The following is a 14725-nucleotide window of genomic DNA, read 5'->3' on the forward strand; positions in this document are numbered from 1 at the left end:
GGGCTGGAGATGATATTTCACTTACGTAATATGATTTATGACAGCAAAGCACATATTGAATCCCTATATCAAATAGCTTTAAATGCTGTGAAGTTCTCTGTTAACGGGAACATGTCAAATCAGTTATTTTTTCATCTGCTGCTTTTCAGCCGCAAATAAATAAGTATACTCTTAAATTAACAGTGACTAGTAACCTATTTATGCGCTAACCTTATTTGAGTCTATAAACACTTGACCACTTAAGAGGACAATTAAAACATGCTGATAGGCATAGATAGTCCTGCTGCTGGTTGATGCTGTTGATCAGTACAGCGTCATAGGATTGTGTGGACAAGACTGTCTTCGGGCAAAACAGTCTCTGACCATCTATTTTAGCCTATTTTTAGGCATGATTGGCACGCTAGTATAAACCTATGACCCTGTAAAGAGGGACGGGGGACAAGCATAGATACGTCCCAAAATAAGATAGGTTTCCTACTCTAAAACCGTAAATCCTGGCAGCTTCAACATGCTTGACGCCACAAGAAAATGGTTTCTTATACTGTAGGAGAAAGTTCAATGTCTACCATTGCCTTTTGCAACCATAGACCAGCTATAATGTTTATTATGGATGTGTGAAACTTTGAGGCCAAGAAATGTGTCAACAATCTTGGGAGATCTTGTGACATTTTATGTTCAGTTGAGAGCTCACATAACAGGAAAGTGAAGTAATGTAGGCGCCAACTACCTGTAAAAATAAATCAACACTATTTTAAACGTTGCTGGCCTGCAGAGTCGTATTTCTTAGTAAGAGCTGGAGACAAACAGTGAGGACAAGATTTTTAAAGATTGGAAGACCCAGTTCCAGAATCCGGACACTGTCCTGCCTTAGGCTTAATATAACAAATCTTTAGTGCACCGATAGTGGCGTCTGAGGTCATACCATAGTGTTCATACATCGATTTCATCAAGTGAGTTGAATTATTTTGGCCATTCAACACTTTCAGTAGTCTATGGCAGCAATTACCTTCTGAGGAACAGTTATCAGACAGACCGGGGCCTTGCTTTTGATATGCAGAGCTCAAAAGTAATATTGAACTAAGCTGTGGTCTATGCCAGAGCTACTGCTATCAGTGATGACAAAACAAGGAATGACCATCTGTCTCCTTAGTCAATGAGGCTACAGAGGAAAATCCAGTATTTTCCATGGAAAAATGCAGTTTACATTACTCAAGGTTAGCTTACTGTCTGAATCCAAAATGTAAAATGACTATACTTCTGATTGGCCTATTACTTCCGAGCCAGGACCTCCATAACAATGTCTGCTTTGTGAGGACAATAATAATGCTTTGAGTCGGCACAAGAACAAAACCTCCCCCCTCAGTTCTCCTTCTAACTACTAATTATTTCCATGCATTAAAAAACACTATCAAATACTGACACATAATGAACCCATGGGAAAAGAGAACTCAGGTCTGCAAAGCACGTTGTTATTTCTCCATATTGATTGCACTGTTTTACTTCCTGACAGCATATTATTGACTGAAATCATTTATTGAGAGTCAAAACGCCTATGATGTACAAGAGTAGCAAACAGTGGCATTTATGCATGCATCAATGAATCCCTTTTGAATAGCTGATGAACAACAACATTATGTAGGAGGTTAAAGACCACCCAAACAACACAGGCACAGTTGCTCCAAGATGCCACCTACCAGGTCGGTGAAGAATAGAAAAATATAACTCAGACGATAGAATCCCACAGGAAGGCCACTAAAACCCCTGGCCCGTAGGACGTCTTTCCTCACCACAAGTCAAATCCCTTTTGGTGTTGGAGTCCCGCTCCAGCAGTACGTGATCACCTCTGTCCAAGGAGCAGACGGTGACAAGCTGATTTTATTTCAGACACCCCGCCCCCTTTTTTTAGAGGGTGAGGCCTTCATACCGTCCATGTCAAGTTTGCGAAATCTACATGTAAATACTTCCTGTAGGCCACCATCTTCTACAGGCCACTCTACTAATAAATCAGGTCACTGCAGTTTCATCATCACAGATTCCATCATAGCTCACTGTCCACTCTGCCACTACAGCTGTCATGACCCATCTTTATATGCCAAAACCACACACATTCAGTCCTATATGTAATGCTTTAGGTATCTCTACCCTTCTACAGTCTTAAATTACCCCTCACAGCGTGAGCTGGTGGATTCTAGGAAAGTGCTGCTCATTTGAAATGATGACAGTTAATTTCAGAGAGAAAACAGTCCCATGTGATGTGTCGTCCAGGGGTTTTGAATGGGGTCAGTGGTGATTTTAAATGCTAAAAGCAGACATCGCAAGAGACACCCGAGGCTCGGAGAGCTCTCGCTCCTCTCGCTCCTCTCCCTTGTCCTCTTTTGCCCAGCTGGAGAGCAGCGGCGCCAGGCTGACTCTGGTATCCCTGAAAGCTGGGGATGTGCGGAGGCCAGGCGTGGCAGACATGCATCACTGCAGTGCTGTCTACCCCATGTGTAACCCACACCTGCCCTAAAGAACCACGTCTACCGCATTCCTACCGCCACGGAAGCCTGAAACGCGAGGAGATCCTTCAGAAACACAACACTCTCCGAGGATTCTTGATCATGGAGACAGCCTGAATTCATTTCATACAGGTCTCTCTTCGTGGCTTGAGTAAATGTCCAATCAACAAGTCCGACTACTCTTAAAGGGCAGGGAGGTGCTGAGGGGTTGGTGTATTTCCAGTCAATCTCAGTGAGTGAAATAAACTGGCAATGGAAATCCATTCTGCCAACTTTCAGTGAATTGATTAAGCCTCATGTTATTTTCATAGCAGCTCTTTTTGTTCTGCTTCAAGTTTTGTCTTCTCTGATCCGTAACAGAGGGGTAAGTCATGCAGAGAGGTGGAGAGGAGGCAGCCTCAGAGCCATTCCACCGTTCCCCACCAGCAGAGCTCATCAGGTGGACCCATCCCCAGCCCCTCACTGGAGATAAGAAGTGACTTCCATCAGACACTTAGAGCCTTTACATATCACTGAACATGCCAAGCGTGCCAGGAAAGAGAAAGACCCAGTCACAGTGAACAGGAGGAATAATGAACTGTTTCAGAGGCAGTATATTTCCATGGGAGAAGTGCCATGATGTCATCCATGCTGCCCGCAGATATATGCTACAATGAGTTAGTTTTTCTCTACCGACAGCTTTAGTATACAGTAGATCAGAACCTCAGGTACATACTGTAGGTAACGAGTGATTATGTAAGTGTATGTTTAGATTAAGCTACCAGTGAGGACAGATAAGTACATGATGCATAATATTTTACACATGAAAACTATCTAGACTGGTCTCAAGAGAAACTGTAGCGTGAGCCTATTCATTGTCTTTTACATACAGGAATGTCTTTCCATATTTTCCTATACATTTTCCTTTTTGTTGACTATTTACTGCAAAGAAGACAATGTACATCTTCAAAATACATGTACATGTACTTTCTAGAGGAGCTTGAGGGAAAATGTATAAGGGACATGTTCTATGTGACAGAAAAGACCTCCGCAAGGGAGACGAGAAAAGTCCAGGACTGCTCTGTGCAAAGCATGTTGGGATGATGAACAGACCTACACATCCTGTACCTTTCAAGAGAGACTAGTGAAAGATGTCTTCAAGCTATATTTCTATAAACAGACACTTGGTTAAAGCACAACACGTTTGGTTCTGCTGACAGGGGTAAGAGAGTTCAGACAGAGCTAAGACAAATTAAAATCACACAAGCCACCAAATAGCTTGGTCTCATGTATTTTTGGCGCAATCTCCTTTGCCTGAGAGAAGCACATTATTTCTGCTCCTTTTGTAATGTTTTTTTTTTTAAACATCCTGTTAGTCATCAAATAGAGTGTCTAAATCTGTACACGATTTAACTGAACACACTGGGATTTTTTTTAAACTCAAATCTTTTTTACTTGTTTTGCTAGCCTTTCCTACTCTGTCTGAAAGAAGGAGTGGGCAGTAACGTAGGTAACTGCAAAAGCTAGTTAATTATATTTTATGAATGTATTTTTATTAGCATAAATTGTACAGTTGGCTTACAGTTAGACACAGACCAAATTCTAAATGCATGAAAATGTGCAGGAAGCAGCATTTTCCTCTGTAATGATCATGTTTTAGGCTGCGAAACATAATCATATTCTAGCTAATAAAAACCCATTTGTTTGTTTAATGTTGATCTACAAAAACACTGTTTTTCTATACTGAATGCTAATGTTTTCCTGACATTCTAAAATTACAATACGAATGTAACCTTCCTCCAGTGCTTTTAGTACAACAGTTTAATCATTGGAGAATCATGCAGAATGTTGCCAGTGTTAATTAAATAGCCCTGCCATCACCTACATCAACTGAAATTACTGTATCGTCACTGCTGTTTATTTCTGTGACCTGAATGTCACCTCTTTCCCTTGTCTGGTTTATGTGAAGTGAGTGACGATCCTGCACACTGCAGATAATGTCTGAGCAAGGAATTAGTGGCCCATTTCAATTCCAGGGTTTCAGAGATACCATCATCTGGTGGTCTACAACTGACCCTCGTGTTAGGAATTAGCATCCCCGTCAACACCACTTCAGCATAATACAGAGTGCCCACAGCTGGCACCTCAGAGAGGGATTTCACTGCCCGTGTCCAGCCGTGGCCTCTCTCCCAGACTGGTTGGCACATTGAGCTATTTTACTAGCCTCATCACAGCGTCTGTAGAGCAATTGCTGCTGCAATAGAACTGCTTTTATTCTGGGTCTAGAAGTGAGAGTGTTGCTGGTATTACTGCTCAGTTCATTGAGCACTACAGGGCAGGCAGACAAGAGGGAGATACAGTAGATACCACGGTGTGGTGCATCACAATGAGGTGAGATGCTATTACATGTGCTATTAGAAATGGAAAACTAAACTTCAAAGTGTCTTCGATGAACCAGTATTACACACATCTGACTATATGACTGCGATTGACACCACACTATCAGTAATACATTAGCAGTCATAAACACGCCGTAGTATAGTACCAAATGACTCTCTCTAGAGCCTCGGGTTACTCAACACGTACATGCTTCATTCCTGCGATAGTGCAGTGTCTAAGTACTGTCTACGAGAGGCCGATTGCTACGTAGTGTATGGTCGTAGTGTAGTTGGCTAGTGCAGTGTCTAAGTACTACGTACACACACAGTCAGATGTGAGAGCTGAAGGTAGCTCTACTGTAGGAGGACTCTGTTAATCTGCATGACACTAGGACAGCTGTGTGCACACAAACTCACGGACACACTGGAATCTGTGCCAAATCCCAAAACGTTAGACCTCAGTCTTCACACCCAGTCACTGGAAGGACAAGGTGACTGGGAGGATAGTCCTATAAATAAAATACTCTATACAGGTCTTTCACCACTACAATATATACTGAGTTGATCTTAAAATTAAGTGTAAATAACTATTTCCTCTGGTTTCATTATTTTGGGGTTTATCCCTTGTTTGCTTGTATAAAAAGGTGGAATACTGCAGTGGTGGAAACGTTTTACAGTAATGTTATGTTAATAAATCAAATCAAGGAAATTATTACAAGCACAATGTTCTGTAGCCTACTCAAATATATTCAGATAAGGGTATAAAGGGTAATTATAGCCTTTAGCTAAATATTTAATTTGGCCTACTGGATGACGTTTTTACAATAAACGTAAAAATGTGCATATTTTGCTCTCTGCATCGAGTCGAGAAATACACAACACGTACATATTCATCAATAAGGACATTCCTCCTACAAATAACCATTAACTTCTGGTGTAACAACCAGACTGTGGCCTTCTCCTTGCCATAGGATACCTGATGATTAACAACATTTCAAGATTAGAAGTCAGAACTCACCAAGTCCGTCATTCATTTTTAAATCAATCCCTTGCTACTGTATGCCCACACTCCCTTGCTTTTCCTTTCCTGACATACTTTCATGTTTTGTCTGTAAAAGCAAATTTCCCTAGAGGATATAAACATTAAAGAAATCCGGCACACCTGACACTCATAAAGCTAATATATGAACTGTTTCCTTTCTGAAGTGTACTGTAACTACCTCATCTGTAGTTATGGTGTATGACTTGAACATTTTCTAAATGTAATGCAGTTTTGTTTTGATGACCAAGAGAACCCTGGCACTAAACTCTACTGATGTACTCACTAGAGCGTGCAAACTCTCTGGCTTGCGTCCCAAATGGCACCCTAATGGCACCCTTTTGACCAAAAGTAGTGCACTATGTAGGGTATACAGTACCATTTGGGATGCAGACATCTCTCACACTGGTGGTCTTTTCCTTTGACCTACAGGCCAGCCAGACACGTCTCCCCATGTCTGTAATGTAATGGCTGATGTACTGTCTGACATTTGTGTCCCAGTGCAGCAAGAGAGAGATGGGGGTGAGGACAACCAAGGAGTGATGATGGCAGCGCTATTCTTGCTCCCCGCCTTAACAGCATACCCTAAAAATAATCAAATCTTGCTGCAAGATGGGTCTTTTGCATATACTTACTGGTTCAAATTGTATTCAGATAAATTCCACTCACATTCCATACATAATTTGGAGCAGGTTTTGTGAGGTATGTCCCAAAAGGATAGAAATGTTTCACTGCAACAGATCTGATGCAGCTGTATCCTAATTGCCATGGAAGAGAAGATAAGTGACATCACTAGGGCTGTGATGCAATTGAATAACCGTGTAACTAACGGTTATGGATGAAGACAGCAAGAATATTTAAAAAAAAACATCAAAACCCTTTAAAATAGGCCAACAGTCACTTTTTTTATTTCCTTTATTTTTATGTAGATAAACTTTACCTACCTAATAGCAGGTGTATTTACTAATGATTATAAGCAATTGTTTTGCTAAATTCTGTCTACATCCCCTCCTCTTTCCAACTGTCGTTTGACACTCAAACAGCTGATCTGCTAGATGTGCGGGGTGTAGAAGCCCTAGCCTATAGGCTATGGCATTTCAGTAGAACATTTTTTGGGGATGTTTGGACTTTCATTTATACAATGCACGTTTTCATTGCTTGCTATTAAATCAATATATCTGTCTTCTTTTAAAAAAGGTTGGATGTGTCTGAATAGGCTCTGAGGCCTATAATGCGTTAACGTTGTGTTGAATGGACAATATGCCAATCCTATCCAACCTGGCATGGTATCATTTGATACAGAACTTTTTCTTAATTTATAGACTATAGACTACAGTCGTGGCCAAAAGTTTTGAGAATGACACAAATATTAATTTTCAAAGTCTGCCACCTCAGTGTCTTTAGATATTTTTGTCAGATGTTACTATGGAATACTGAAGTATAATTACAAGCATTTCATAAGTGTCACAGGCTTTTATTGACAATTACATGAAGTCGATGCATAGAGTCAATATTTGCAGTGTAACGGCAGCCTTCCTCCTCTTCGTCTGAAGAGGAGGTGTAGCAAGGATCGAACCAACACGCAGCGTAGCCAGTGCTCAACATGTTTAGTACGAAACTGTGAACACTTAATAAATGTGGCAAACCGATACAGTCCTAGCTGGTGCAGAGAAAACACAAAGACAGGAAACAACCACCCACAAACCCCAACACAAAACAAGCCACCTATATATGATTCCCAATCAGAGACAACACAAAACACCTGCCTCTGATTGGGAACCATATTTGGCCAAACATAGAAACAGACAAACTAGACACACAACATAGAATGCCCACCCAGCTCATGTCCTGACCAACACTAAAACAAGCAAAACACACAAGAACTATGGTCAGAATGTGACATGCAGTGTTGACCCTTCTTTTTCAATACCTCTGCAATCCGCACTGGCATGCTGTCAATTAACTTCTGGGCCACATCCTGACTGATGGCAGCCCATTCTTGCATAATCAATGCTTGGAGTTTGTCAGAATTTGTGGGTTTTTGTTTGTCCACCCGCCTCTTGAGGATTGACCACAAGTTCTCAATGGGATTAAGGTCTGGGGAGTTTCCTGGCCATGGACCCAAAATATCGATGTTTTGTTCCAATGTTTTGTTTTGCTTTATGGCAAGGTGCTCCATCATGCTGGAAAAGGCCTTGTTCGTCACCAAACTGTTCCTGGATGGTTGGGAGAAGTTGCTCTCTGAGGATTTTTTGGTACCATTTTTATTCATGGCTGTGTTCTTCGGCAAAATTGTGAGTGAGCCCACTCCCTTGGCTGAGAAGCAACCCCACACATGAATGGTCCCAGGATGCTTTACTGTTGGCATGACACAGGACTGATGGTAGCGCTCACCTTGTCTTCTCCGGACAAGCTTTTTTCCAGATGCCCCAAACAATCGGAAAGGGGATTCATCAGAGAAAATGACTTTACCGAAGTCCTCAGCAGTCCAATCCCTGTACCTTTTGCAGAATCTCAGTCTGTCCCTGATGTTTTTCCTGGAGAGAAGTGGCTTCCTTGCTGCCCTTCTTGACACCAGGCCAATCTCCAAAGTCTTCGCCTCACTGTGCGTGCAGATGCACTCACACCTGCCTGCTGCCATTCCTGAGCAAGCTCTGTACTGGTGGTGCCCCGATCCCGCAGCTGAATCAACTTTAGGAGATGGTCCTGGCGCTTGCTGGACTTTCTTGGGCGCCCTGAAGCCTTCTTCACAACAATTGAACCGCTCTCCTAGAAAATGGTTGATGTAGGTGCAGTCTTACTGGTAGCCATATCCTTGCCTGTGAAGCCCTTTTGGTGCAAAGCAATGATGACAGCACGTGTTTCCTTGCAGTTAACCATGGTTGACAGAGGAAGAACAATGATTCCAAGCACCACCCTCCTTTTGAAGCTTCCAGTCTGTTATTCGAACTCAATCAGCATGACAGAGTGATCTCCAGCCTTGTCCTCGTCAACACTCACACCTGTGTTAACGAAAGAATCACTGACATGATGTCAGCTGGTCCTTTTGTGGCAGGGCTGATGTGACGTAGAAGTCCGTCACTGGCCGCGGGCAGCATTTGGTTCTTCAACGCACACACGCATTCATCACTCCTCCCTGCGCCATTATAAGATAAGTTAACAATGTGGGTCGACACACAAATTAACTTCTGTCTTAGTGCATACATTTCACACTTATGTCAATGTTCATATTTGAGATATACAATATAAATTATACTTATCAATGTTGTGGATGAGCGCATTGTTTGTTTGTTCTGTTCCTCTCTCTCTCCATCTCTGTAGCTTCTGGGTAGGCTGGAAAAGGACCCGAGCTAAGGGAATTGGGCTGGCTTTATAGTGCCTGTCCCAAATGGCTCATTAATGCATATGGGCATATTGAAAGATATTGTCAGTAGTGATGTAATGTTGTAAATGTTATGTTGTAATATTGTTTAAAACCGTGTTGCAATGTATATCCTTTAGTATGTTTAGTTAATGGAAAATGTAGGTTTGTATTGTTAATTGCTTAATTAATTAGGGTTAATTGTTCTGAGGGGAGGGGCTAGCCCTACAAAAGGAGCCTCTCTTTCAGTTCAGAGAGAGGCATTTTGGAGGCATTTTGGATCGAGCTGTGGATGGGGCAGCATTGTTTTTAAGCTGTTCCATCAGGTAGACGTTGATAGCAGTACTGTTGTTTTTTTTGTTCCGGAATCACTTGTAAATAAACACCTTTGCACAGAAGAACTTTTGCGGCTCCGCCATCTTTTTATTTTGATAGAGGTTAGGTTATCCAGTTTAGCCTTCTGGCCTACTCTACGTGACAGTGTAAATGTTTTTGGGGGATTCAGTTCATTTGCATGGCAAAGAGGGACTTTGCAATTAATTGCAATTCATCTGATCACTCTTCATAACATTCTGGAGTATATGCAAATTGCCATCATACAAACTGAGGCAGCAGACTTTGTGAAAATTAATATTTGTGTCATTCTCAAAACTTTTGGCCACGACTGTATAGACATGTTGTGTGTTATTGTTTCAATTGTAATAACTGTCAATTTCATCTTCATATGCTACTTTCACATAGCTGTCTCTCCCCTTCATACTTTCCTTGTTAATTCATTATCTTATAGCCTACTTTTGGTAAGCCTAGGTTTTTGAATACGTCTCAAGGAAAGCTAAAATATTTGCTCGTCTCTGATATACACTGGTGGCTTTGATTGACGGGTCCTTTTATGGGGGTGTGTGTGTGTGAGTTCGCTGATTCTCTCTATAGGTCTATATGTCCATTTAGAAAGTTTCCTAAAGAAACAAACGCCTCGGTTATGATTTCATCTTGTAAAAGGCCTATTTTCAGTAAAGTCCCTTTCTCACTGTTAGGTTATAAATGAACCGAGCAAAAACTCACGGATGATTATTAAAGCTCAAACCAAGTTAATTCACCCAATGGGTCAGACAGCTTAACAGACAAAGACATGTTCCCACGAACACAAGTATATATACCCCAATTTAGGTGAAGTCTCCTCCTTCCCTCTAAACATTATGTCTTTATTGCTAGGCAGGAAGTTAAGTGATGCGGGTAATAAACTGTTCCTTCTCCCTTACTGTGACCTGACCTAACCTTGGCCCCCATTCCTCACTAATCCACAGCTCTCCACCGTTATCAGTGACCACAACCATGTGATTGCCAATCTCTTACACAGTAACATTCCAAGGCCCTGGCTCATATCCAACCTTAATTGACTCCACCATATACATTCCTCCTACAGATAACCATTAACTTCTGGTGTAACAACCAGACTGTGGCCTTCTCCTTGCCATAGGATACCTGATGATTAACAACATTTCAAGATTAGAAGTCAGAACCCATCATCACCAAGTCCATTATTTTCGGTCGAATAATTAGGAAGAAAAAAAAAATACGATGATGTCTTGTTCATGACCCCGTTCACACCATTTGCGAAATATCGTCCTTCCACAATCCGTCAATTATTTATTCTGAACAGGTTTGATTTTTGCATATTTTCGCCTGCGAAAATAAGCTGTTGACCAATAGAAATTGTTCTCTGGGACATTGCCACTGACAGGTCTGTGGGTTCATTGTGCGAATTAACACATTTCTCACAGCCAGTTTTTTTTACATTTGCATCAGTGCAGCAAGATATCAATTTAGACAATGTGATCACATCATCCTCTCGCCATTCAAACTTCCTCGCCAGTTCATTGCCAACACTGTAGCCTATTTTAAAACCATTTAGCAAGCAAGAGAATCGATGCTTCTCTCCACGAATAGGCCTTTGTTTAATTGCTTGAAATAAACTTCAAACTATATTGCTGTTCATTGTCTATAGGGGAGAGCCCGGGACGAAGGTAACAAGGGGCGAAAGTAACACACCCATTTTCTCAGATAACACAGAAGCTAGAATGACGTAGCGAAGTCAGCACGTTCCTAATGTGGAGGAAGACCTCCTTGAAAAGAAAACAGGCCAGTCTGACCATGTTTCTCTGAGTTTTTGACAAAAATTGGTTTTGATCAATGTAAGTAAAAAAAACGGACCCGGAAATGTTTTTCTGTTTGTTAAGTTGTTTAAGGTTCCAAACATACAGTATGTCATTTTGTTAACCCATCTAGTGACTAATTGACAGCATAGGTTTCACGTATCATGCTAGCTAGTCTTGGGGGTTAGCCTGGGAGAAGTTACAGGAAAGACGGGTGGGATGAAAGTAACACAATGTAAACTGATGACCTGGAATAAAATAAATGTTTCAAGGAGTAGTTCACTATGTTACAACTTGATGTTAAATGGTTCCTCACCCTGAAAGTAGTCTATGGTTCAGCTTTCTTTAAACAGCCACTACAAACTTCCCCTACCTTAGCCACCACAACCTAACAATCAATTACCTTATGTTAAGCCATGAAGCATGAGGAGTTTGCCGTTTCTGAAGAGAATAAAGCTTGCATGACAAGGACAGCTGGAGTGCACCTGATCGGTTGGGCTAAAAATGAAGTCCATTGAAAATTGTGAAAATCATGTAATAAATTCCCATGAAAGTAAAATTTGAAAATTATGGTTAATATAGCTATTATGTGATCCATTTTAGTCTGATTAATACTGTAAGGAAAAATATTGTGATTGGCGCAACATTGCGATGTTGACGAATATGGTTCATTTTAATAAATGTCTAACCTATAGCATTCATTATTCAAATCGACACAGACATGAAATTATGGCTGATAGTTGAAAGTAATGAGCATTACAAACCATAAACATGGAGATAAGACCGATATTGTGGACTTCTAGCCAGTTGTTACTTCCGTCCCAAGGCTGTGTTACTCCCGCCGGCAGGTACAAAAGTAATATTGTAGTAGTTCTGTTCTCAGTCTATTTCATTTTCAACTCATTTACCCTTCAAATTAAATTACAGTTCCTAATGGTAGAGGACATACTGTATATAGGTTGTTTGTCATAAAATATGGTGTCTAGCTCTATCGATCTCAGAGTAATTAGGAAAAAAACTAAATGTTACTTTCATTCCAGTTCTCCCCTACTTGCTCAAGAACTAGAAAGAGGGGGTTAGAGATAGCATTGCTTGCTGTTTGGGGTTTTAGGCTGGGTTTTAGGATGGGTTTCTGTACAGCACTTTGTGACATCGGCTGATGTAAAAAGGGCTTTATAAATAAATTTGATTGACTGATTGAGATAGGCCAGTGGAGTTGCCAATGGAGATGCATGAATTGTACAAGAAGGGAACAGTGAAGAAGACAGAGAGAAAGGACAAATGTGATTTGTGTCAGTGAGATTTAATTGATGGATCCTTTTAGGTTGGTGGGTGTGCATGTTTGAGTTCACCAATTCTCTATGTCCATTCAAAAAGTTTCCTAAAATAGGCTTAGCCTGTCTGGACTTCATCTCTTTAATCAGATTTTTTTTAAAGGGGGGGACGCATATGTGTGAGAAATGACGACTGGTGCTAGTTTGCGTTTCCGCTCTTATTAAATGGGGTGTAACGGAATGAAACGTAGCCAAGCTCATTTCATGATTCATCCTGTAGGATGCATAGCCCATATCCTAATATTTTCAGTAGCATATCATTTTTCCAGTAGTATATGATTTTTCTCTCATTACTGCATCCTCTCTAGTAACTTTGAACTCATCATATTGCCCAGTGGTGTAAAATACTTTAAAGTACTACTTAAGTCATTTTGGGGGGTATCTGTACTTTTACTTTACTACATTCCTAAAGAAAATAATGTACTTTTTACTCCATGCACTTTCCCTGACCCTCAAAAGTACTTGTTACATTTTAAATTCTTAGCAGGACAGGAAAATGGTCTAATTCACTTGGTCATCCCTACTGCCTCTGATCTGACAGACTCACTAAAAACACATGCTTAGCTTGTAAACTATGTCTGAGTGTTGGAGTGTGCACCTGGCTATGCGTAGATAAATAAAATAAAAATGTTATATACTTTTACGTATACTTGACCTTTTGATACTTAAGTATATTTAAAACCAAATACTTTGACTTTTACTGAATTAGTATTTACTGGGTGACTTTCACTTTTACTTGAGTCATTTTCAATTAACATATCTTTACTTTTACTCAAGTATGACAATTGGATACTTTTTCCACCACTGAGAGTGACCGCAGCAGCGTTGGTGACGTTATACAAATTGTTCTGAAAAGTGGAGAGAAAGATGCACTGGACTTGCTGTATTTTTTCGGAATTCCTCTCCAATTTGACATTTCTTAATTGGTATACTTGACTAATATTAAAAGGTAATAACTTGAATAATAATAATGAAATCCTGCTGATAACAAAGTTTAATGGTTATAGTGAAGTAGCACTATAACCCGAACGGTTATGTTGGTGACCGTGTACCTTGCCAATTACCGTAACCTCAAATTACAAGACTGTCACAGCTCTAGACATCACACATAAAATACGCTTACCTCGTGTTTTTGTATAAAAGCAAGAAACTAAAGCTGGGAGTATATATTCCTAGCTGCTAACCAGCCCTGTTTTCACATTTGTTTCCAAATAAAATACACCCCTGACAGCGCCTCCGAACAGGCTCTCTGGGGGATTAGGTAGAGAATGGGGAGGCAGACAGAGCCAAACCTCTAACAACCAGTACAGCACCCGCAACTCAAATCTCACTCGTAAAGCTTTGTGCGCTGCCTGCCTGGAATCTTTGAAGCCAAGGAAGATCAGCAATGCTAAACAGTCAGAGGGAAGAAAAACAGAATTGAAAGAAGCTCTCTTCAGGAGGAGCCTCCCTCTGGATCATATGTCTGCCTTCTTCCTGACTTTCCTCAGAACGCCTGTTTTCCCTCTTTAACATACCTCAAAAAGACACGGATCTTTTGTATCCCACACTGCAGCTCATAGCAAACAACACAGATTGCTCTCCATTCTTGCATTCTATTGCGTCTTGCAGCGAGGTCAAAAGAAAATATTTATGTGCTATGTCTTACTGACAGATCAATGCTGATGCATATAGACGTGTGCTGCGTTTGAAGGCAGGATTAAGCGTGCAGGGTTTTAACGGAAGTTTGGAGTCTGGGTTTCAGGAACATGTCCATATCTATGTTTGTCTCGTATATATTTAGGTCACTGAGGGTGTTGGGTCACTGTAGAAAGGAAAGGGGAAAGGGGATACCAAAGTCAGCTGCACAACTGAATGCATTCAACCGAAAAGGTGGTTTCCCCACACCTAATCTGGCTACTGCATGCTTAAAAAGGAAAACATACATATTTATAAAAGTAAATAGCATTTGCAGCCATTGGGACTCAATTAAATGATCTGAAT

The 14725-nt window shown here is 40.8% G+C and overlaps 1 protein-coding gene across 2 annotated transcripts in view; it reads right to left on the bottom strand.

Annotated features, from left to right (window-relative positions):
• xirp2b (xin actin binding repeat containing 2b) overlaps positions 1–13991 on the bottom strand; it is a 34311-nt gene extending 20320 nt beyond the window's left edge. Inside the window, exon 1 of one of the 2 annotated variants that reach the window (XM_055870620.1) lies at positions 13866–13991. The gene's annotated coding sequence lies outside the window, so the exon portion shown is untranslated. Of the gene's footprint in view, positions 1–1694; positions 4279–13865 lie in introns of those variants that run through there. The other variant, XM_055870621.1, reaches the window with a different exon arrangement.
• Positions 13992–14725: the final 734 nt, after the last annotated feature.

This window comes from Salvelinus fontinalis, chromosome 19 (genome assembly GCF_029448725.1).
Source record: "Salvelinus fontinalis isolate EN_2023a chromosome 19, ASM2944872v1, whole genome shotgun sequence".
Classification (NCBI taxonomy): Eukaryota; Metazoa; Chordata; class Actinopteri; order Salmoniformes; family Salmonidae; genus Salvelinus; species Salvelinus fontinalis.